This window comes from Phoca vitulina, unplaced genomic scaffold (assembly GCF_004348235.1).
Source record: "Phoca vitulina isolate PV1807 unplaced genomic scaffold, GSC_HSeal_1.0 scaffold9, whole genome shotgun sequence".
Lineage (NCBI taxonomy): Eukaryota > Metazoa > Chordata > Mammalia > Carnivora > Phocidae > Phoca > Phoca vitulina.
This window is the reverse complement of record NW_022589712.1, coordinates 18,025,226-18,048,003: the sequence shown is the minus strand read 5'-3', so window position 1 is coordinate 18,048,003 and position 22,778 is coordinate 18,025,226. Positions and strand designations below refer to the sequence as shown.

The window sequence follows — 22,778 nt, the reverse complement described above, 5'->3', positions numbered from 1 at the left end:
GTTACCAGGCTTTTCACAGTTTGTGGTCCCTCACTCTCTCCCTAGCTGCTCGTAGGATATTTGATGGATGTGTGTTACTTCTTTTGATGTTCCTTTATTCACTGTCTATTTTTATTTCTAAATTTAAATTTCACAAAAGGTATGAAAATCTGCTATGATTTTTCTTCATGGAGAAACCCCGGGGCTTTACTGGAAGCCACCCTACAGGGTTGCCCTGTATGCGGAGAGCTCAGTGTGGCCCTTGAAGAACGCATCCTGGCTTCAACCTTTTTGATGTTTTGCTAGAGATTTAAAAAGACACTAAGTTTGCATCATTTCATGTCACAAAATGTAAAGAAGTAGCTCCTAATCTGTATGTTTTTCAGGGCACAGTAGATGCCTTTCCAGAAATAGCTAGGAGAATGAAGGATGGTGTGCATGGGAACGTCTGCCGATCGGAACAAGTGTATTTCTTACCGCTCATGCTGCAGAGGGTAACCCCAGTGCTTTGCTTTCTGATGCCCAGATACTGAAAACTATTTCTGAAAGAAAGTTTACTCTTCGGTATCAAATTGATTGGAATCGATTCCTCAAATGGTCTGACACTTCATATCCTGGGCCATCAGATGATCTTGATTATTGAGAATCCTTTACTGTGTATTTCAAGAATCAAAGTGCTGATGAACCAGCATGGGACCCCTTGCTTCTTACCAGGGAGGGGGCTCTTCCTAGGATGGCTGGACCACTGCAGACCTACCCAAGCATCTTCTAGACACTTGGGCTTGGTTATTGACCTAACTTCCTGAGGACTCATCAGAGCTATAAGATAAAGGGAAACAAATTAGACACCACATAGACTCAGGTAGCTTCATGTGATCTTCCTATAGCCAGCATTAAAAGCCAGAAAGAGCCTCCTAGAAATGTATGTCCTTATGGATTAAAAAGTTACTTTTCTATTCTTACTAGCTTTATCCTCCTTTAATTGCTGCTGTGATTTGCAGTTGAAAGTTTATATCCATGTCTGCATGCTCAATAAGGATTTGAGGTTTGGGATTGTACACAGACCTTTAATTAGTCTTATAATTGTTATTATTTAGTCCAGGTGTGTATTTTTTCCCTTGGTAATCTAGACACTGAAATATTCTCTGTGGAACATGCTAGAAAAAGGAAAGGATAGCCCTCTTGTTAGAACTTTATGTAAGAGGGTGCCTGGGTGGCTCAGTTGGTTGGGCGTCTGCCTTTGGCTCGGGTCGTGATTCTGGGGTCCTGGAATCAAGCCCTGTGTCAGGCTCCCTGCTCAGTGAGGAGCCTGCTTCTCCCTCTCCCTCTGTAGCTCCCCCTGCATGTGCTCTCTTTGTCTCTCTCTCTCTCTCAAATAAATAAATAAAATCTTTTTTTTTTTTTTTAAGAACTTTATGAAAGAAAGAGCTCTAAATCACCTACAAATAGAGAGCCAGTTTCCAGCATGTCATGTCAAGGCATTGCCTCTAAACTTTCATTGTTGTTTCAGGATTAAGCCAGACCACTTTTACTCAACTTAATGAATGTAACTACCCACTCACCAATGTGGAAAATTCAGGGTTCAACGGTGTGAAATTCTATACTGATTATGCAGCACCTCAGTCAAGGCCATGATTTTTTCTACACATTTTATGACATTATTTTGCCTAGACATTATGTCCTTGTTGCCCTGAATTATAGCATTTATTGCCAAATCACCATTCAAAACTATGTGTCCAAAAGGGTTTAGAAGGAAGCAAAGTACAGTAGTGATATGAAAAAGTAAACTCTGTTAAACTATGCATGATGTGTCTTGATTAAAATACATATGGGGAACCCTGTTACATTTCCGACCACCACCTCTGAGCCCAGTCATGAAAACTTAGCCAGTTATAACCCACAGAGTGTTTTTACTGAGAGAACTTCAAATATTATGGAGATGAACTCAGGCTCCCTCTACCACTTGTATTCTCCATAGTCGTAGACAAAAGCAAAACAGCTAACTATATTTTTGAGTTCTAGTACAGGAAAAGTTTGAGGGTATCAATGATTAGCCTTAAGCCTATGAATAATCTTCCTTTTCAAAAATTATGTCTTGGCAAAGAAAGGGGAGTGCTGGGGCTGCGGTGGGAGGTGGAGGGGGGGCCCACGGTAGTGTGACTGGGTGGTGCCTGCATGGCCTCTGTCCGGAGAGGATGCAAGGTGACCATGGAGGAACCTGTTCCCACAAAGGTTCGACTGAGTAAAACAGCCTTCACAGTTATGACACGAGATGAGTTAACTCTAAGATGGAAACAATATGAAGCATATGTCCAAGCTTTAGAGGGCAAGTACACAGATCTTAATTCTAATGATGTAACTGAGTTAAGGGAGTCTGAAGAAAAACTAAAGCACAATGAGGAAAACGTCCTTGTAATGCGACTAGCAACCGAAGAGCAAGAGATGCAAGAGTGTACTCCTCAAATCCAGCACCTCAAGCAAGTCCAACAGCCTAGCATTGCCTAACTGAGATCAACAATGGTAGACCCAATGATCAGCTTGTTTTTCCTAAACATGAAAGGTGAATTGGAACAGACTAAAGACAAACTGGAACAAGCCCAAAATGAACTGAGTGCAAGTTTACGAGACACTCCCCAGTCAAGACTTCCCTGAGAGTCCCACTATGAGAGGGCTGTGGTGGGACAGCCAAGGACTCAGTTTCCACACCAAGACTCAGACATTTGGAGCTAAAAAAGGCCTCATTCTTATACTATCTAGCTTGTAATGGTTAAGATAAAACTTACCAGATGAACCTTGTCTTTCAGCTTTTTTCTCTTCCCTCTCCCCTTGCTTCAAAGGACTGAAGGTGCCAAACTATTCCAAAGAAGTGGCCACCTCCAAAAAATTCCCCTTCCAGAACATGTAGACCCTTGGGAAATTTTTCTGAAAAGAAAATAGAGGGAGAAATGAAAGTCCTAAGTCTGTGGCACACTGTGTCTTCAGACAGTTTGGAGGAATGAGAACCTGGAGACTTAAAATCATGAATTGAACATGCAAAATTCCAGTAAAATGTAAAAATAGAATATGTGCTTAACCTTGAGCATAGTGACTTAGAGACACTGTGTATCAGTTTTGCCAGTAAGACTGTGGACTTCGTGATTGTTGTTGAACTTCTGGGTCAAAACTCAAATGAGGTAAATTTTGCCTTTAAAGAGTTTTTTTGTTTTTTCTGTTTTTGTTTTTTGTTTTTGCTAAGAACCAATATAATTGTCAAAAGAGAATCAAATAATAGATGTCAGTACAAGTAGTTCATATATTGAACCACTTAGTTTGGGGCTCTATATTACTTGGCTGAGCCTTAAATCAATGTGGTTTTATCAATCGTTTGTTCTTTGAATGGTTGCTAATGCTGTAGGTAATCTTACTGAGGACTGTACAAACATAAAGGCACGGTATCAAACTTCAGGTTGAAACTGTTTGAAGCATTATAAACATTTGTTTCACTACTAAAGTGTAGTAGGATACTGGCTGTGATGAGACTCACTGAGTTATTTTTTTCAGTAGTGAAATTAAATCCCCATTGCCTTCAATAGGCACATGTTGAAAGAGCATTGTCATTGGTGTTAATGGGGGAATGTGTTTCCTTCATTGTATTTGGACCTTTTCTATTGCACTTGTGTATGTGTGTATGTGTGTATGTGTGTATGTGTGTATGTGTGTGTGGTGGGCAGCAAAGCAACGTTTATTGAGCGATAGCAAAGTGATAGTATGAAGCTCCCGAGGAGGAAGGGGACCCAAGAGGGTTGCCCTTGCACTCTTGATATTAAATGTGCCTTGAAAAAAAAATTATGTCTTGACTATAACTTCAAATAAATTCTCTAACTTAAAAATATTTTAAGAATTTCTCCCCCTTTTCAAATTAAATGTGGTGATTACTACCAAGATTAGATCCTTCATATTTTTGTGAATAGAATGGTTACACTATGGAAAACATGATGGTTCTAATTCTAAAATTTAACAAGAAGTCTTCAGTCAAGATTACCAATTTGATGCCTTTTATGCATCATAGTTACCAAAATAGTATTCACTATTTTAGCTATATATAAGCTTTATATATTATATAGCTATACTTATATAGCTATATTTAGGATCGATTACTGTGCTATATTAATGACCACATTTCTGATTCACTAAGCATATGGCCTAGGAGGCTTCTTTGTTCTCACTTTTTTTTTTTTTTTTTCTCACTTTTTAAATGACGTACTTGGGTTAGGTGTTCTCTGAGGGCCATGTCAGCCCTAAAATTTTATGATTTTGTGTTCCATGAAATAAACTAGCCATCTTGTCTTTTATGTGATCCCACCTGCTAACTCAGATGTAACCTTTCCCTCATGCCCAACAGGAAAAAAAAAATGGAAATATTTTATACATAGATCAGCTTTTATAAATAAAGCAAAATGAAGACAGGAAGAAGGAATCAACTCAAATATCAGCATAAGAGAAGGACATTTAAAAGACATTCTTACCTTGAAGAGATTTGAGTCATTTCCAGATAACTCATTTGAAGTCATTTGTTGTGGACACTCCTAGAATAGGGCCAGCTAATTTAAAAAGGTTTCAGGATGAAGTTTCATCTAGTTTGGCCTGGAACGTAAGACTCTATTATTTTATAGAACTAGGTCTGACCCAGGCGGTGTTGTGGAATGTAATGATTCCAATGAAATGAGGCCATAAAATATTAGGAAACTATTCTTTAACACTTACATTGGTTATGCTGGCTCATCCATTTGGACATTCTAAGAGATAGTCACCATCAGCATCTGTAAATAGACAAAATCACGTTCTAACAATAAGGAGGATTGCTAACCTATGAATATGCCAGGCACTATTCTGAAGTCCTGACAGTGGTTCAAAGCTGTGTACTATTATTCTTCCCATGAAAAGGAAGGGAACCAGTGAAGAAGTATATGTGATGAAGGGAAAGACAGCTCTGCTCTCCACCATTACTACAGGAAAGTCTTTCTTTAGAGACAGATTTTTACTTAGTTTATTCATTTATCTTCTTTCTTTCTTTCTTTCTTGCTTTCTTTCTTTCTTTCTTTCTTTCTTCCTTTCTTTTTCTTTCTTTCTTTCAGCACTGACTGGTAGAACTGCCCTGATTCCCCACTGGTCACTTCCTAGAATCACTCCCCATTCTAGTACCTGATCCTCCCAGGAAAATCAAGCTGCACAAACCCAAAGCCTGGGGTTATTGCTACAAGTCACCTTTCACTCAGCCCAGACGGTCTGTGGCATCCTCACGTGCATTTTGCATAATTACCCTTTGCAGTTTCCTAGCCAAAGATCTCATATGAAATTAAAAGAAGAAACTCATTTTCTCCTTGGATTTCTGTGCTCCTGGGAAACTTCATCTTGAACCATTTTTTAATTAGACAGCCCTATTCCAGGAGTTCCCGAAATCCCACTTCTTGGTGTGGCTGACTTTATTGAGGACACACAGAGCTTAACACACAGATGTCTGCAAAGATCACTGCTGATTCGGTTGACCCATTTAAGCCCTGGTGATTTCTCTGCCACCAGGTCCCTTCCTAAGTGGACAGCCATCCATGCAAAGAGAAGGTTGGTGTGAAGGGCAAGTGTCCACCGGGGACAAGTCCAAGGCTATCAATTCACCATTTTTCTGCCACCTAAGATGAACCTGAAGTCTAGACCCAAAGAAAAGCCTTTTTCCTAATTCTTTAAATTATTTATAACATCCTTCCTCCCTACCACCCCCAACTTCTTATCCTTTATTTCTGGAACTGAATTAAATAATGGATGCTCTGTCATCGGCATTTCCATAAGGTTAAGATGAGTAACCTGTTTAAAAAGTATTTCATTAGGGAGAATGAAAAAGGTAGACTGAGAAACTCCAGTAAAAGTTTGTTATATAATTTTAAATGCTTTAAAATAACGTCACAATATCCTCCTTTAAAAAAGAGCGGTCTTTTGTGGGAGATGTTATTAGCGGAGTCCTTGAAGCAAGTGGTGGAAAATGGTTTTTTCATTACTTCAAAAGCAATATTAAAGGACCATGAAATTCAAAGCCCCTGGTTTTATCACAGACATTTTTATGTCAGGATTTAAACATTTTCCTACTCCACATCTTCTAACAACTCTAGTTTTACAGGAAAGAATTGTTATAATTGGCCCGGATCATAGTATGATTATTAAATGATAGGCATCAATTAAGCTGATATTTAAATTGAAGATATTCATATCGGATAAGAGGAAAGTATGATTATAATTAAATGCGTAAAATGTATAATCTGCTTTGGGAGTACACTTTAAACCATGTGATTATTTGTTGGAATATAAACTGTCACAAAAATTCTTCCGCCTATTTCCTCTTTGCTCACTGTCACTAAGCATAAATAAAATGTTTCATACATATTTTCCTTAATCTTAATATGATTATGGGGGTGCTTTATGTAGATTATCATGTTGAAGCTGTATCATTTAGGAATAAAAAGAAGCAGAGAGAGGGGAAGCGTTGAAAATGATAACCGGGATTGGCTTTTGTGAATGCAGGGTTGTCAACACACTTGCATTCCCCAGAGTTAACCTTTTGGTTCCCAGGATTTTGCCACGTGTTATTATGTGAGCAATTATGTGAGTTCACTACATTTATGGATATTTTTTAAAGGTATAAAAATACTGTTAAATAGCAACATGTGTAAGTTTAAAGTATTATTTGTTTACCTACGGGAGATCAGAAAAGCTCCAAAAATCAGATTCACAGATTTTGACACTTATGCTTCCTTAGACAAACAAAAACACTCCCTAAGACCACAAAGGGATTATTTTATCACTTTGATACATTTTTTTTCACTTGGAAGCTCTTGAAAATAGGAGTTCTTCATTTATGTTGTGTGTATTTTCATCTACATCTAAAATATGAGTAAATGCCAATTGTTATTTTTCTCTTTTTGAATGTATTCCTTGCTGGCTGCCTCTTCAGGCATTGACAAGCAGCTGGGCAGTGTCCATTGGGGTTTCTCCACTCCAGTTACCGGGTGAGAAGCCCTTGGCCTGCATCTATCAAAGCAGTCCCATCCTCCCTACGATAGTTACTACCCAGAGGTGATTATGTGATCTAACTTTATCCAATTAGAGCGAAACTCTGGGCTTTGTTTAACGATGAGGAGAAAAATCTGCCCACTGCCCTTCTGAACCCAGCACACGTGATCTGGAAAGAGAAGGATGGATGTTGAGTTTTAGCTACAGCCACCTTATGGCCACAAGGGAAGACAGCCTGAGGGTGAGGCTGATCCATAAGGGTGAAGGGACAAGAAGAACTGCAAGAAATAGAGCTAGACCTCTAGCTGTACTGCATCCAAAGCCCCACCTCTTCACTGTCAGTGACATGGGCCAATCAACTCCCTTCATGATTTAAGCCAGATTGTAGTTATGTTCAGTTATTTGTAACCAAAAGCATCCTGCCAGGTACAGAATTTAGTGCTAAGAGCGGTGCCTTACACATCATAGATCCTAAGATATTGCCCTATCTGCATCTAGGTAAGCAGAGCAATGAGGAAAAATCTTTTTCTATGACCAGAAGTTGGTAAATTTTATTTTATACATATATAATATATACATTGTGTTATATACACAATATATATAATTATATATAACTGGTTAAATGATTCTATAACTGGTTAAATGATTGCCTGTTGTACCTTACAATAGAGTTCAAGTGCTAGCCAAAATTGCAATATTCAGTGATTTAGTAGGAAAATGTTCAGCTTTCATTAAAATCCTTCAGGAGAGTGACAAGTTTGGACTAAAACTAGCCAATCTGAAAAAGAAATTTAAAGCAATATAGATTTCCTAAAAGAAGCACTCTCTGCAAGTGACTTTCTTTCCTAGACTGGTAAAAGTCTGGTTAAGACTGACCAGATTAAAAAAAGAAGAAGAAGAAGGAGAAGGCGAAAAGAGAAGAGAAGAGAAAAGAAAAGAAAAAAGAAAATTCTCTGACCTAGGGTTAGGTCAATTGGAGCAAAAGCAGGATGGAGGAGCCATCACAGGAGACAAAGCTGGTATCTGAAGGAAATCTAATCCTTGATCCTCTCCCAGTAACTAGAATTTCCAAAGAAACCCCAAGCCAAGGGTTAGGCTCTTGTTCAACCCTAGGACAGTCTCCAGATAGGCCCCCAAGGTGATACAAGCCCAAAAAGAGAATTCTCCCCAATGTCCATCTTTGGCATAACCCTACCAGACAAAGGATAGGTAAGATAGTCCCGGAGAGTAGAACTAGGGTCTACAAGATTGGCCAACTAAACCATTCACTCATGCAAGGCAAAAATCACTCAGTGTTCCTGTCCAGCAGGATATGGAATGTGCTATGAACCAATAACCACTCCATGTTGCCTCCTATTCTCCTTTTTACAAGTGAAATCTGTATTGTAGCTTATCATCTTCTCTCCATCATTTGTATGCTGGGAAGTGCAGGGAATGGGTAACTTAAGTTTGTTGACTTATTACTAATCATTAGGAGTTATATCAGAATTTTATTTTAAAAAAAGTACTTTGGGGTGCCTGGGTGGCTCAGTCATTAAGCATCTGCCTTCAGCTCAGGTCATGTTCCCAGGGTCCTGGGATCGAGCCCTGCGTCAGGCTCCCTGCTCCAGCAGGAAGCCTGCTTCTCCCTCTCCGACTCCCCTGCTTGTGTTCCCTCTTTTGCTGTGTCTTTCTCTGTTAAATAGATAAATAAAATCTTTAAAATAAAAAAAAGTACCTCATCTAGAAATCCTACACTTGAGGTGCTAGTAACTGGAAGAGACTTGATTGTCTCCCTTTAGACTAGTGGTTCTCAACTTTGGTTGCTATTCAGAACTACTAGGAACTTCTTATGGCCAGGTTGCACCTAGATTAATTAAATCAGAATCTCTAGGGGAGAGACCAGGCATCAAGTGGTCCAACATATTGCTTAGTTGAGAACCACTACTTCCACTTAGGGGTGGAGATTTGGGGAACCTGGATATGGGGAGGAAGATATATGAGGATTTTGGTTTAGCAAAAATGGCAATGGATCTTTTTGCTTGTTCCTGAGTCATTTCACTCCTTTCTTTTGTAGTAACAGATGTTCTTGATTGACCCCATCTTGGCTTTAGTCACTCATGGGAACATGCAGACATTGATTCAGGAGAGGACATTTGACCTAATATATTCCAGTTAGAGTAAAGCCCTAAACTTTTGCTTTATGGTTGGGAAAGAGAAAATATGAAGGAAGAGTATTGATACTGATTGTCCCCAGACAACCCAACTTCCAGAAGATACAAAACCCTGGAAAATTGCAGGAAAAGGGTGCTGGAGCCCAGAATATGCCATACCTGAAACCTACTCTACCTCTGAATGAAGCCAGTTAATTCCTTTCATTGATCAGGAGAGTTGGAATTAGGTTTTCTCTTGTGAGTAACTGGAAGCATCCTCACTGATAGGCTCTGTAGTGGATATAGGCAGTGCTCTGCTAAGATCCCTAGGATTCTTTTTCCATTGTCCCCCATCGCTTGTTCTCCATCTGCTTCCAATGGCCCGTACCCATGACACTCCTCAGAGGACCGCTCTCAGGCTACTGGAGCTGCTTTGCTAGTTTGCTCAGAGGGCCAGAATTGTCTTGGATTTATATCCTCCCCAGGGCAGGCCTTAGCCAACCACCTCTCAGTACATCATGAGCATGAAGCCCAGCCTCCTTGCCTGGAGTTGGACAAGTCCTGAGGCATATTTTACACTTCATAGCCTGGCTCAGGATCTGCACCTTTGCTGGGCTTCTTCCATTCCTTATCCAACATGTCCAACTCACTTCCCAGTTTCTGCTAGGAGTACTTCCTTCACAGATGACTTAAACACGAATCCTCGCTTGGAGTCTTCTGGGGAATCCAAACTAAGCACATGCTAATCCTCACCAGTATTGAATTCTGTGAGAAGCACATAGTGTGGGATTGATAAATGTGACTGGCTGGCTCAGCAGCCAATTGCTTTCTCTAAAAATATTTTCTCTTATTTTACATGTTAAACAAAATAACAAAACATATTTAGCAATGAGACACATGGCAGAATCAAATTTTAGAGTGAAGTCCAGAGAAGTCATCAGGCTAATCTGTTATGTTAGATATAAAAAAATTAAATTCTAGTGAGGATACATGACTTATCCCAAGCCTCTTTGCTGCTTAATGACAAGGCCAATGCTTAAAGTCAGTCTTTGGTGCCATCGGCAATTTGTTTATTGCCATGCCTAACTGTGGATTCCAAGCATCTTATTTAAATCACATTTCTCTGTTTAGAGACAAATTCTTTATTCTTGCTGCATACAGAAGAGTGTCACAATAGCTGAATTATTAGAGCTGGATACTGTCTATATGAATATGATAAGTACAAATTAATGATTCTTAAATATATGAACCATGGAGTTAGTTAATTCCTGGGCCACAGAATAGACTAGAACTGGAAAAAAATGTGATTCAGAAGATAGAGCTCATAGACTGTGTTCTGAATTTATTCTGGGCATATAGTAGGTACTCAGTAAATGTTGGTTGAATAAAGTATAGTGAGTTCCACAAGGACATAGGGAAGAGAGATTCTAGTGTCAATAGTAGAGAAGAGGTAGACATGCCTGAATTATTGAACAGAGAAAATGGGCTTTATGTGGAAGAGATGGAGTTTGTTACTCTCTCAGCCTTCTTGGATATAGAACTCAGGAAATAGGGAGCCTATAACTGATAAAGTTATTCTCTAACTAACAAAGTCAAGAACTGAGCCATAGGGCTTGAAGGAATGTACTACTGTGCTACTGGCCTCTGCTGGGCTAGCATTTAAATGAGTTGCCGAGTCTCATTCCCTGGAAGTCAGCAGACAGATGGCAAGAGGGATGAAAAAGAGATGGTCAAGGCACTGGTGAATTTTGGAGATAATAATTGGGACCACGGTCTACACTGCCCTTAGTCGCCACAATATGGAGACTATCTCTCCACTGTCATCTTGGAGGCCTTGGATGGTGTTTTGTTAATAAATTTACTGATTTTCCTTACACAGACCCAGAAGGGTTTTTATTTAAAATAAATGTAGATAATGCCTTAGATACCTCAGGAGCTTAGGATATAAATTTAGAGAGTACTTTATAGTAATCTCAAAGGCTTTGTTAATCAAGTATATATAGGCTTGGATATGGTTTCTATCCTGTCTCCTAGATTATCAGGAAAGATCATCTAAAGCATATCTTTTAATGGAGGATAAGCTGAGGAAAACTCTGTTCTAAAAAGACAGAGAGAAATATTTACACACATATACGGATTGTTAAAGATTGAATAGATAGGGGCTTCAAATCAGATTCCAGAAATGTAAGCAATTTTTGTTGTTGTTGCTTTAATGCTCTAAAGCTCAGACACAAGAAGGTAGAATGCACTGTTGACAGCATGCTAAAATTCTCCCTATAGTCATGCCCACATACGAAAACAAAAAGAAAAGAAAAAAAAAAAAAAAAAAAGGTCAGGAGGAATTGGAAAAGGTTTGCCATGAAATTCAGCTTTGTTAAATCACCTATTGGACTCAAGGTGCCCTTTTACCTGATTTCAAGCTTATCTGATGTAATCTTCAAAATTACCTCCTAGGTAGTATTTTATATATGAAGAAAGCAATTATACAGTAAGGTAAAATAACTTCTACAAGGTAGTAACAATGGGTTCAAACCCATGTCAGTCAAGTCCAAAGTTATAGGAGAAATGAATAAACAAATAAACAATGCTAGTGAATTGGAAAATTCAATAATGAAAGATCTTTTTTAAAAACTTTTATAAAGTTAATCATTATTTGGAAGAAAATAAAAATCTAACTTTTGCATTTTGTTATATCTTTAAAGGCAAAAGTGGTGTCTTGGGGCAGAAGGGTTGATGGTTTGCTATAGAATTACCACCAAGTGTGTTAGTTAGGTGTTCCTAGGCCAATGGATGTACATAAGGATGCAAGACGGTTAGGAGCCTGGGCCAAGTCCTGGTGTACATGGAGTAGGTTCTGTAAATTTTAAAAATGTACGCTTGACAGTTGACTAAAGTAAAATTCTGTCTACAAACTCCATTTTTCATTAACTTATTGAAAACGAGTTCATCAACAAATATTTATTGAATGTTTATTCAAAACACAATTTGCATTAGGTTTTACAAGGTAGAGCCTAGGGAAGAACAACAATGATGGGACTAACAGACTGAAGGAAAGATCTGGCCATGTTTGAAGCGACAGAGAAGTCATTTTCACCTCTTTAACAACCATTTCTAGTTCTTTCTAATACTACACATACTCCAGCTTAGCTCATCATCTCCCTTCTGATTCTCCACCTCAAGTCATTTGGATTTACCCACTAAGCAGAGCCTGTTCACTGCCAGAGGCAAGGTATGAGAAAATCAAGATGCCAAAACTCATTGTTAACATTTATTTAGCACCGACTACGTGCCAGGAAATGACCTAAAGTTTTAAGATGCAGTAACTGATTAAATCCTAATAAACAACCCCATGAGTGGCTACTTTCATTATCCCTTATCTATCTATGAAGATATTGAGATACTATAATGTTATTATGTTCACACTCTCTGAAGTAATAGAGATATTCTCAATCAGATAAGAGGCAATGAAGATAGGTACAGTAAGGATATAGGTAAATTTTTAGATGAAATGGAGAGCAATTGAAAAGATGATCTTTATCTTCCCTACAAAATAAGAGGCAATATGGGAAGATGGTGGTATAAGGGAAAAAAATAGAACTAAGGTTATTATGGCTTGGCACTCTGATATTAGGTAGTTTACATAAAACTTTTACCTAGTGCTTACTATAGCCCTTCCAAGAAGGTAATGATACTCCCATTTTACAAAAAAAAAAAAAAGGATCTAGAGATTTGAAAAGTTAAGTTGCTTACCAAAGGCTTACCAAAGTTAAGTTGCTTACCAAAGGTCTGCAAACTCAACACTGTTTGCCACCAAATCTTGGTTCTTTCCCCTGTGGCCTTTTTACTTATCAATTCTCAAGTTGGTGGGAATGAGCTTGGGAAATTAAGAACAGGACAGGTTTAGAACAGTCATGGTGGGAAATGAAGCTCATAGCGAGGCAGAAATAAGCAAAAATTGTCAAACAAGTCTCAGAACCAGATCTGAGGACTTGAGGTCCCAACATGTGATATTAAAATAGAGTCTATCTCGACGATTATTTGATTCACCTATAGCAAAGCAGTATGCATGACAGGAAGTTTGGAACTGTTAGAGATATGGAAGTAAATGGACTGATCCAAATTGCACTTGTAACACTGGTGTACACAAATACTTAAAATACAAAACAAAACAATTATATATGACACCTGCCATGGGAGAGGCACAGAGAATGCCATACTTCATTTACTCTAATTCCAAAAGTTCACATTTTAACATCTTAAACTTGGGACGTATCTTAAAATGAATGACATCTTTTTTCAGCAACGACCAGGTAGTTGTCATGACTTGGTTGTGATTGTCTGCACAATCTCGACCTTGCCCATGGCGGTTCAGATTGCCTTCACTTCAGCTGGGTTATGTTCACTGAGGATACTACAGATATTGATATATATTGACATACATACTGATATATGTATTGATTGATATATTGATGTATATAGATACAGATAGAAATGGTTATATAGATATCAACCATACAGCTAGAGGCATGGATATAGTGCTTGGAGGCATATATGTTAGTGAAGCAAATATTTATGTTAATTAAGTAAATATGACCACAAGTTCATATTTTTTTTGTGAAGCAGCAACTCAAATGCTTTACGTAAATTATACCTACAAGTAGATGCGGCTACTTATGTTTTGTTACTGGGATACCTGAAAAAGGAATGCAGAGCACAAATCAAGCAATTCAACTAAAGGTAGGAGAAACTGCCAGATTCCTAGGAATAGATGTATTCTAGTAATCTCCTGCTACATAAAAAATCAGCCCCCAAACCAAATGGCTTAAAGCAATGCCGATCGTTTTATTGTCTCTCAGAGTCTCAGTGGGACAGGAATTCAGGAAAGGTTTGCTTGGGTGTTTCTGGCTCATGGTCTGTTGTGCAGTGGCAATCACAAGGAAACTAGAGCTGGGACAGCAGGGAACTGAAGCACCTGGAGGCGGGTCAGGCATCTGTCTCACTTCATGTAGTCCCAGAGCTTCTCCCTGTGGTCTCTCCTCATGGGTTGCTTTGGGCTTTGAAATGTTTTGACGGCCCTGAGGCAGTTGGACGGTTTATGTGGAAGCTGAAGGCACTCAGAGAGAGTAGTCCAGTGAGCAAGATGGAAGCTGAATCACCTTCACAACCTCGCTTCAGAAGTTGTGTGGCATCACTTCTGAGGCATTTTGTGGGCTACAAGCAAGTCAGAAGACTGCTCAGATTCAATGGGAGGGAAGTTAACTTCACCTTTTGATTGGGGAGCAAAATCCTAGAAGAGCATATGGGCTGGGAGCTATTTAAAAAATACAATCTGCACAAGATGAAAGAAATGTCAAAGCAATAAGAGGCTGGCATTACTGATTCATTCATTGTGTAGGACTTAGCATTAAAGCATTGGGCTTCCATTGAACTTCCTGCTGACTTTAAACAGAAGGCATCTAACTTCCTGCAACATGTGATTCAGTCAGGGGGTAAAGATGAGACTACACTGTTATGCTAATTAAACCATGGTGTTCTTGAAATAAGTTGTCAGTACTAAAGATACCTTTAAAGAGGTCAAGATCATGATCACCAGTCACATGTCTTCTATGTGTAAATGACCCAGAAGAGCTCATTCCAGTAGGTTAAAATAAGAATTCTTAAGTGACAAGAGAGCACCATGCCATACTTAATTGGCAACATTTTATTTAGTGCTGCATAAAATAATAGTGTCTTACAATTTATGGCATTTTTTGCTTTGATGAAGGACAGTAGTGCCACGAAAGCATGAAATCAGCATAAATTTCCTCTTCTTGATATAGTCAGAAGGCTCAGAGAAATACTACAGGGCATTTTTAGACTTTGGGAGGTAGAAATAATACCTAAAGATGAAGCAGGAAGTCAAGGAGTATGTTTGAAAAACACTTTACTACTAAACCCCATTCCATGTACCGAGGCTTTGCTCCATTGATCCATATGTAATTCCTCCTCTAATCAGTCTTGCCATTTCCCTTGTGAGTTCCCCAGGTTCCTGCCAATCTTTCATGACTCCTGTCAGGTCCTGCCAACTCCATGTTGAGATTCTTCGTTGGTTGCAACTGGAGGGCAGGAGGGGTGGGCTGGCAGGGCAGAGTTTGGTTTTTCTGTTTTACCTATTGGGGTTTCTTATAAGGTTTCTATTGATGAATGGGGTTCACAGCTTAAAAACAAAAGCAAAAATGTAAGTCACTGTAATATACCATACACTTTCATGCTCAGTCTTAGGGCATACAATTAATTAGTCATCATCCATTCAATTAATGCCTGCTTAAGACCATCTTCCAGGTTTTAAGTACTGTGCGAGGCATCTATTTATGGTACACCTTGCTTCATGGAACTTCGAACTGAGTTGGAATGGACTTATGTTTTATTCTGGGGGCAAATATCTAGGAGTGGAATTGCTGGACCGTCTGGTAATTGTATGTCTAACCTTTGTTAAAGTAGCTGTACCAATTTTTGTTCCCACTAGCACTGATGAGAGTTCTAGATGTTTCACATCCTCAGCAATACTTGGTATGATAAGTCTTTTTAAGTCTAGCCATTCTATATCATGGTGGTTTTCATTTGTACTCTCTTGATAACAAATGATATTGAGCATCTTTTCATGTGCTTATTGGCCATTCTTGCATCTCCTATTGTAAAATGTGTGTTCAGATCTTTTGTTGTTTTAGCTAGAGTTTTTTCTTATTATTATTGAGCTGTAAGAGTTTGGTGTTTTTTTTTTTAATAACTACTGTTGATGAGTCCTTTGTCAGATATACGTATGGGGGGGTTTTTCTCCCATGGTTTGCTTTTTCATTTTCTTAATGGTGTCTTTCAAAGAGCAAAGTTTTAAATTTTGATTAAGTCTTACTTATCAAAGCTTTCTTTTATGGTTCATGCTTTTGTGTCACATCTAAAAAAATAGTTCCTTATATCAAGGGTGCAAAGACTTTGTCTTACATTTTCTTCTAAAGCTTTTATAGTTTTAGCTTTCATGTATAGATATGATCTCTTTCTAGTTAATTTTTTAATATAATGTGAGATAACAGTTGAGTTTATTTTTACATCTTCCTTTACTTTTCAGTTGTCACTGTTTCCTCCTATTACTGATCCCCTATTTTTTATACCCTCTAACCCCTTCTAACTTGTCTCTACTATTCTGGGAAGCTATCTATCAAGATCATTAGGAGACATTGTGAGCCAGAACCTAAGAGACGACTGTTTTAAAATGGAAGGGTGAAGGCATTTATTTTGGCAACACAGCAGCCTGATTTTGCTGGCTTTAGGAGTCTCATATATTTCAGGCAGCCACATAATAGGATCTCTGGAGAAGTGACATGCTAGTTCCTATACTATATTATTTCATTTGAGTTCATTTTATGGTGTATAGTTTGTTAAACCCTAGGCCATCCATTTTACTATTAGTAATTCTACACACTATGCCTAGCATAATGCCTGTCTCATAAAAAGTATTTGGTAAGTTAAATATGTTCTGGTGATTGGCAGGAAATAGAAATGACAGTGTTTCAGACTTACTATTTTCTAGAGCAGTACCTTGCTTTTTTACTGCTGTGTAGTTTTAATCATGCACTCTCCAATTTATGCATATTTGTTTATTTACATAGTATATGCATACATCATTGCAGTACTATTTTTATTTATACCATTAAAAATAGAAATTGAAAAGAATGAAATAAAATAAATTTAAATAAAATGTAGTATTTTCATTTTGCACTGGAATCATATTATGATTTTGTTCTTGGAGACATGGTAGAGGATTCCTAAGTTTTAAATTGGATTCTGAAATTAAACGCTAAGCGTGTGAATGTTATAATAATGAAATTTCACACATTGGGTTGCTGAATAATCAATAGAGGGACCGTGGTTACTAATAATTAGACTATTATACTTAGAACCCATGTCAATTAATAAAATTTTTAAGAAGATACAATTACCAACAGTAAAACTGTCCTTTAAAAGTGTAAAATACCAGATAATCAGTTTTAAAACCTTTATCTGTTGCTTAAAAAATAAGCATTTCTGAACTGCTTTAGTCTAAAACACCACAGAGTCATGAAGAGGGTTGCTGTGCATTTCCTATGATAACATTTGAATACCCCCCATACATCTGTACAATTCTTGTATTTCTAATCATTCATATTCAGCATGTGCCTTCTAAATATGCCAGTGAAAAATAAAATGATTACTTTTCCTCAAATGTTCAGCAGGCACTCTAAATTAGCCAGCTGGTCTCTTGTCATGGCTGAAAACATATAGTCTTTTTATAAAAAGTGACAGTAAATACGTCCATGGCACCAGACACTTTATATGCAAGTGTAAATGCCATTGGTGCAATGACTTATGATTGGAGAAGAGCAAAAAGTGTGTAAAGAAAGAGAATTGGTGTGAATGGTGCTCCCCAGGCCTTGCAGTGGCTCACAGAGAATAATTCATTTTAAGGAAATGAAATCACCTTGTTTTATGGCAAGGCAGTAATCTCAAGGTCCACATGTTAAGTTTTTTTTATTATTATTAAAGATTCAGAAGTCATTTAAAAACATGACCTGTTAGAACAATTCAATATACCAAGTCTATTTGCAAAAATTGTGTTGTAAATCACGATTCACTATGTGATTGTGATCAGCATACACTGTTAGAAATCCATCTCTCTTGATACCATCCTTTCTATGTGGTTCCCTTTATGCAATGGAATAGTCCCCACCTCTACTTTTATTCTCTTTTTTTCTTTGCTCTATTTTGTTCCTCTGTTTTATTTTTGGCTCTATTTTAAACTACCTTATACTTTCTTATTTTGGCCTATCTCTTGTGATTTAACTTCTGTCACCGTACTTCATGATATATGATAGGTGCAAAATACCATAATGAAACCATCTTTATTTTCCCTGAGACTCTGGCCTTAGAGTCTCTCACAGACCATGAAATAAAAAGCAAATGAATGCCTGAATGATGGAATTGGAGGGTGCTTTAGAGATCTTCTATCTTAGTCTCCTTGTTTAAAGATGAGAAATTGATACCCAGATAGGCCAAGTGACCTGCTCAGATAACAGAGTGACAGCCTAGATGTGCCTTATCCCCAGTTTAGTACTCCCTCCCTCTGTCGAAGCTTCCTTTGTGATTAAAACCAACTGAATTGTACAATCAGCAGTCATCATTTTGATGGTTCAACTATTTGTGACAGTTGTCTTTTTCCTTGATAATTCATTCAACCATTTTTCTATGATATTGATTGAGCACCTACTATGCACAAGGCCTGTTGAGGATACAGAAGTAAACAAAGAAAACAGAACCCTTCCTTTGTAGGGTCAGCATTCTAGTGGAGTGAGACAGATGATATACACCATAAATGAGCAAAACATACAGCATGCAAAATAATGATAAGCGCTATGAAGAAAAATTAGACAGGGAAAGGAACTTGGGAATAAGCTTATATTTTTGTGTTGAAGGGGAAAGGGTAGGTAAAATCTTAAGCAGTGTAACCAGAAAAGATGAGCACTGGGTATTGCTAAATTATTGAACACTGCCTCTGAAACTAATGAAGTACTATATGTTGGCTAATTGAATTTAAATTTAAAAAAAAAAAAAAAGAAAAGATGAGATTAAAGACCTAAGGCAGTAGAGAGCCATGCGATCCACTTCTTGCATGACTGTGGAAAATCTTGACTTTGTCCATAGGGAAGAAAGCCAGGATTTTCTATACAGCTCTCCTTCATCTTCTGTAAGTAGTCAACTCAACCAGATGAACATCCTGAAGTCAGAATTCTTTCTTTTACCCAGAACATTTGCAGCCATCAGAAGGGTTTCTTTTACATTGCACACCTAGATGTAAGTGATTTTAGCAACTCTAGCTCTGCCCATGAAGAATGTAAATGGACTAGGCCGGCACTTGAGAGCTGGGCAGGAAAAACTGGATTTGTGTCGGTTGGGCCAGGGCCTGCTTTTCTAGTTATTCTCCGCCTGTCAATTAGGCTTAATCCACAGAGCTCAGATGAAGCCCAGCTTGAGAACGGCACCGCTTGGAAACACTTTATCCTGAGACCTAGAAAGCAAAAGGAGGAAAGTCATTTCTTTGCTTGAAAAAAAAAGCAATTTTCTGACAATGACCAGACCCTTAAACATCTTTTGAAATAAAATAATTCTCAGTGAGCTCAGGAAGTTTAACCACTAACTAACTTTTATTGTAGATAGAGGAGAGCTAGCTTTGTGATTGTTAATTTTCTCATGTTTTGGATGATGTTAAAAGAAGAAAAGATTCTTTGATTTAAAAAATTTCAAAAATTTCTGTGTATCTACCACAGAAAGAATAAATATGAGACTTTATAATCAAAAACACTTTATGCATGGATGCATAAACTACATCTCTACATACAATTATAAATTCCCCTTAGATGCTTTTAGATTTTCTATATACATCTTAGTTACAAAAATTTTGTTATTTCAGAGGAAAAGATACCTTTATTAAATTCCCAATGCCACGGCACCTGGGTGGCTCAGTCAGTTAAGCAGCTGCCTTTGGCTAGGGTCATGATCCCAGGGTCCTGGGATCGAGCTCCACGTCAGGCTCCCTGTTCGGGGCGTCTGCTTCTCCTTCTCCCTCTGCCTGCTGCTCTGCCTACTTGTGCTCTCTATCCCTCTGTCAAATAAATAAATAAAATCTTTAAAAAAAAAATTCCCAATGCCATCTTCATTCATTCATTCATTCATTCAGTATATATCGTATGCCTGGCACTGTACTAGGTACAGTCTATATGATCAGTAATGGAAAGACCTTTTCTATAGTTTATATAGTTCCTTATTTCTTAAGGATCAAAATCAGCTGTAATTAGATCTTTATTGGACAAATGCCTTTCCAAATTTGTGTATTGACACATTATAAAATATAATGAAATAAGAACGGTGTACAGTACTATCAACTTCTGGGGGGGGATGGTCAAGTTTAAATTAACTTATGTGTTAACTTAAAATGTAGAGAATTACTATACAATATAAGTGTACCTTATTTAAGAGATAGGCTACCAAGTAAGTCAATTAGGAGGATAGCGATATTACCAACTAGAAAAAAAATTTCAAAACTTTCAATTTTCTAAATAGATTCTTCCTAATAATATTACAGTACCAGTAGAGATGTCCAATCTGTTTTTAGCCAGGGCATGGATATTTAGGATCTTAAAAAAATTTAATAACAGGAGGACTTCTACTTATGGAAAGATGGAGTAGACATACTTTTCCATTTTCATTCTGCTAAATACAGCAAGAACTCCAGACACATATATAAGACAAACATAAGAAGACTCTGAAAGTTGGAGAAGAACACAGATTAGCTATGGATTTGGGGACCCAAGGAACAACACAGCAGTGAGTTTGCTGAATTTTTCCCCCTCATATGCCCAAGATTTATTGTTGAAGAAGTCAGTAATCTAGAAACATCAACAGGTGCAGATAAAAACAGCCCCAACAAAAGCCTGCTCTCTGTTGCCAAAGGGCTAAGAAAGGGACAAAAGTCTTTTAGACAACAATTGCTCTGTTCTACTCTTCGATGTATCAGACAACAGCAGCTTCCTCTACTTCCTATCTCACCTAAAGCTCAAGGAGAAGGGGAGCTAAGAAACACTTGTGAGAGTCACAGCCCAGGGACACAGGCCCACTAAAAGACTAAGATTTAATCATAAGATTATAGAAGACTTCCTCTTCCCCATACCTTAACACCATACCAGCAGGGCTCCAGTATAACAGTGGCTTCCAGCTGAAAGATCTGCAAGATGCAAAATATGTGGAGATGTAACTGACAAAACTGAAAGGAGAAACCAACAAATCTATGGTATTAATTGGAGACTTTATCACCACTCTCTCAACAAGTGCTAGAACAACTAGAAAGAAAAGTAGCAAGGATATAAAAGAACGCAATAACACCATCAACCAACAGAATCTAATTGATATTTATAGGACATTCCACCCAACAATAGCCGACTAACCATTTTTTTCAAGTGTCCATAGAACCTACATCAAGATAGATCATAACATGAGCCATAAAAGAAACCTCAACAAACTTAAAAGAATTAAAATTTATACAGTAGTTTCTCTGACCGCAGTGGAGTAAAACTAGAAGTAAATAACATACAGAAAACAGGAAAATCCCCAAACACTTGGAAACTAAACACTTCTAAATCTACGAGTCAAAGAGGGAAATTTTAAAAAATACATGGAACTGAATGAAAATGAAAACACAATATATCAAAATTTGTGGAAGGCTCCTAAAGCTGTGCTGAGAGGCAAACTTATTGTACTAAAAACACACATTACAAAGGGAAAAAAGTTTTAAATCTGTATTCTAGAATCCCTCCTCAAGAATTTAGGGGGGAAAAGAGAAAAATAAACTCAAAGTAAGCAGAATAAAGGAAATAATAAAGCCAAAATCCAATGAAATTGAAAGCAGAAAATCAGTATAGAAAATCCATAAAATAGCTATTCTTTGCAAACATAAAATTGATAAAAATTAACAAAGAAAAAAGACGCAAATGATTGGTATCAAGAATGAAAATGTGGATATCAATAGAGACCCTGCGTATTAGTTTGCTAGGGCTGCTCTAACAAAGTACCACAGCTCGAGGGGCTTGACAAACAGAAATTTATTTTCTCACAGTGCTGGTGGCTCTAAGTCCAAAATCAAGGTGTTGGCGTGTTTGGTTCCTTCTGAAGGCTTTGAAACAAAGATCTGTTCCAGGCTTCTCTTCTTGCTTATAGATGGCTGTCTTCCCTCTATGCATATCTCTTTGTCCAAACCTCCTTTTTATAAGGATACCAGTCACACTGAATTAAGGTTAACCTAAGGACTTCACTTTATTACCTCTTTAAAGACCTTGTCTCCAAATAAGATCACATTCTGAGGTACTGAGGGTTAGGACTTCAACCTATGAATTCTGTGGGACAATGCAACCCATAATACCCTGCAAGCAACAAAAGGACAACAAAGAAATGCTTCAAAAGACTCCATACACATAAAATTGAAAATTTAGACAAAATAGGCCAACTCTCTGAAAAACACAATCTACCACAGCTCACCTAATATGAAATCCGTAGGCAACAAGAGTGAACCTAGCTGAATGTCTAAAGTTATTAAGAAAATTAAATCTATTATTTAAAAAAACTTCAAGAAGGAAAGAAAGAAAGGAAGGAAGGAGGGAGGGAGGGAGAGAGGGAAGGAAGGAAGGAAGGAAGGATGGATGGAGGGAGGGAGGGAGGGAGGAAGCCTGCCCAGGTCCAGGTGGTTAAGTGGGGGAATTATACCAGACATTAATTTCTCACAATCTCTTCCAGAAAATATAAGATAATGTTCCTCACATTATTCAATTCATTTCGTGAACCTAGCATTATCTTGATACCAAAAACAGACTAAGATAATTCAAAAAAGAAAATTGCAGACCAATATTTCTCATGAATATAGATGTAAAAAGCCATAGCAAAATATTAACAAATAGAAATCAGCAATATAAAAATAACTATACTCCATGGTCAATTAGGATTTATTCCAGAGATATAAGACTAGTTCAATATAATCCACATTAGCGGATTAAAGAAGAAAAATTACCTAGAAAA

At 37.7% G+C, this 22,778-nt stretch overlaps 1 pseudogene; it reads left to right on the top strand.

The window, feature by feature from the left end:
* The first annotated feature begins 2,154 nt into the window (after positions 1-2,154).
* On the top strand, positions 2,155-2,711 carry LOC116634430 (annotated as a pseudogene).
* Positions 2,712-22,778: the final 20,067 nt, after the last annotated feature.